Source organism: Macadamia integrifolia, chromosome 3 (assembly GCF_013358625.1).
Source record: "Macadamia integrifolia cultivar HAES 741 chromosome 3, SCU_Mint_v3, whole genome shotgun sequence".
NCBI classification, from domain to species: Eukaryota; Viridiplantae; Streptophyta; class Magnoliopsida; order Proteales; family Proteaceae; genus Macadamia; species Macadamia integrifolia.
Window position 1 is genome coordinate 5,622,073 of NC_056559.1, and position 3,389 is coordinate 5,625,461.

General features: G+C 35.6%; 1 long non-coding RNA gene across 1 annotated transcript; it reads left to right on the forward strand.

The window, feature by feature from the left end:
* The first annotated feature begins 1,354 nt into the window (after window positions 1-1,354).
* Window positions 1,355-2,956, forward strand: LOC122073183. The gene is made up of 2 exons (XR_006138679.1): window positions 1,355-1,430; window positions 1,545-2,956. It is a non-coding gene; the product is annotated as an uncharacterized LOC122073183 (long non-coding RNA).
* The last annotated feature ends 433 nt before the right edge of the window (window positions 2,957-3,389 follow it).

The window sequence follows — 3,389 nt, forward strand, 5'->3', positions numbered from 1 at the left end:
CAAATACTTGTTTCTTAAAAATACTTCACTATTCAGCCAAGTTACAAAAATTTTCCACTGCACTTGAATAGGAGGGAGCTTTGTTTTCTTCTAGAGCCAGAAAGGAAGTGTTCCTATATCACCATAATCTCTTCCTCTTAGTGGATCAGGATGGGTATAAATCTTGTAAAAATGTAGGTCGAAGGTCTGTTACTTATATTTTAAGCCATATACCCGAGACCCCCCCCCCCACACACACACACACAAAAACAATCTATTTGCTGAGCTGGGAGAGGGGAATGGGGGTGCCTTCTGCCATAAGGCAGGTGAAGAAAGGAGACTTGAACCCATAATGTCCTGGGAACCCACATTCTACTGGCAAGGCACTAACCAACTGAGCAAGCAGTTGTCTTCAACTTAAGACGAATGACAACATGGTGAAATAAAGTTTTGAAAATCTGTAAAAATATTCTAGCATTCTTTTACAACCATTTCACTAAGATATGTAAAAAAAGGTATGGAAGAAGGTTCTCCACGACACCTGTGTGTGTGGGGGGGGGGGAATCCACACCCCATGCACACCAATGGCAGTGCATCCACGTAGGAGCTACATGGTCAGAGCAAGAAAAAGAAAAAAAATGAAGAACACTATATTAGAGGTAAACAATTAAAATTTATTATTACTAAATTAGCTATAAAATGAGTTTGATATATATTTTTTTTATATTACTATATATACAGATGAAACCAACTTCTATCCCAGATTGGCCACTGGAGACTGAAGGATCAAAAGATACAAGTCAATATATAGGACTCAAATGTGAAGGATGTCCAATTGGATCAGTTCCGGTTCGAAGGGTTAAAATTCAAGACATATTAAGTTCCCCTTCAGTTTCTTCTTTTGGAAGGAATCCTGCAACCGACGTAGCAGCTCATAGGGTAAGTGTTGTGTGTGTGAATTACTTATATATTTCATAGGAAAGATCTAAACAATTCATGGAGAAGATATCCTATCTTCATTGCAGTTGGATGGGACTCTGATGATAGTTTATTTATTTTTCAGCTGGCTTTGGTAAGAAAGGATGGAGCTTTTATTGGAACCAAAGCATCTGTTAATTTATGGAATCCAAAAGTCGACGCCGACCCCGACCCCAACCCCGCCGCTCACCAATTTAGTCTTTCTCAATTTTATGCTTACAATGAAGCAGAAAGCATTGAAGCAGGATGGATTGTAAGTATTTCTCATCTGATGGCATTGCCCAAGGAGGAGTCTTAAGATTTGTTAGTTTCTCTTTTTGTTCGTTTGAATATGCCTAGACGTTAATCATGTACATGCATAATTTTTTTTTAACACATTGAAAAACTTAAAAGCCATCTTCAAATATTTATCTCAGGTATATCCCAATATATATGGTGGTGACCTCAAAACTAGGTTCTGTACCTATTGGACAGTAAGCTTCATTCCAAGCTCTTCCTTTTCAACTGATCTCTGCTTAATTAATTTTTTCTCTCATATGAAACTACTAATTTATCATTAATTTGTTCTGCTATATATCACCCACCAGATCGAAGATTCTGAAAAGACTGGGTGCTACAATGTTTTATGCCCTGGTTTTGTGCAAGTGAACACTAGAGTACCACCTGGTTCTACATTCTGTGCAATGTCCAGCCATGATGGACCCCAATTTTATATTGATCTCTCCGTCGTCCAGGTATACACTTTCTAAATAATGTAAATTAATTTTGAAAATTAGGGTTTTTTTTTTTTCCGATCACAATGTTTAGTGAAGTATAATGCTTTACTATTTGTCATGTGTCAATTACATGAATTAGTACATGTGATGAAGGACTTGACAAGCATCTTATTGGTATAATTTAAGCTTAAAATGAATAGCGGAAGAAACTAAAATTACAAAAGAATGCCATTTTATATTTTATATTTTGTATTCATCTCCATCTTATGGCATCTTTGTAATTATTCACTAAAACTTTGAATCTGAATTCTAGTAGCTTTACTCACTTACTTTGGACTAAAATTTTGCCATTGATAGGGATGTACGTGGAATGTGCGACTGTCAAGTGATAAATAGTGAATCATTAAATTTATTCACCAGGTGGCAAGTGTGTGGAATGTACGACTGTCAAGTGATAAATAGTGAATCATTCTATTTATTCACCAGGAGGCAAGTGATGCCCAGAGGGACCCACCTAAATATTATTAGTATTTAATGACGCAATGTTATTAGGGAAATTTACAGCACCACCCTCTAGAGAATGACACCCCTTGCACAATGCCAAATTACGCTTACACCCCCTAACTTCAGGCTCTGTTACGGAATATACCTTAAATGCTGATATTAGTTGGTATATTCACTTAATAGAGACTGATGATAAAGAGTGCGAGTCTAATGATTTGATATTATGTAGGGAGTGTCTCTCTAATGTTGGCATTCTCTAAGGAGTGACGCTGTAAATTTTCCATATTATATCAGTACTTAATGATGCAATTGAGTTGTTTATTGGTTGTTTGTTGGACACAAAGACAAAGGATTGGTGGTTATTCGTTCAAAAAGAATCCATAGGGTATTGGCCACATAGTCTGTTGAGTCGTTTAACAAGTGCTGGAGCAACTATGGTTGAATGGGGAGGTGAAGCTGCCAATGTAAACAACGGCAAACCATGGCCTCCGATGGGGAGTGGTCAATTCCTTCTTCAAACCAATTTCTTTTCCATTGCAAACATGACTGTTCTCAAACCAGACTAAGTGGAATGAATATGTTGTTGATAAGTTGCTGATAAGTAATAGTGATTGCTATCATGCATTGGATGGTGGGAAACAAGATCGATGGGGAAGAGTTATCACCTTCGGTGGAATTGGTGGTCAATGTGATGACCCAATTTAATTCAAGCTGTAAGAATGATCAAGTTTTGAATCAATAACACGTCTTTTAGATTATATATATATATATATATATATATGTACAAAATCACTCGCTTGACCATTTAGTCTGTGTATTTTTTCTCTTATTCTCATATTTTTGTCTAATTTTTTCTTTATTTTCTGTTTGGACATTTATTTTTTCTCCTTTCTATTTTGTTTTTGTATGAATTACAGTAGCTGATCCCTTTTAAGTTGGGATAGGGTTGAGTTTGTTGTTGTTGTGTATGTATATAGTCTCCATGATACCAAGTCTTAATGTTCTTAGTATAATCTAATAAGGTTATTTATTTATTTATTTATTTTTTAAATCTAATCCTTTGCACTAAGGCTATTTGATCCCTATAAACTTTACTTTTTTTTTTTCCTTTTTTGGTGGGAAAAAGAAATATTATTGAATCAGGAAAACATGAAGATTATTAGTTACGTAGTCCTTATTAAATCTGTTCTAGTCCTGTCCACACAATCCCCA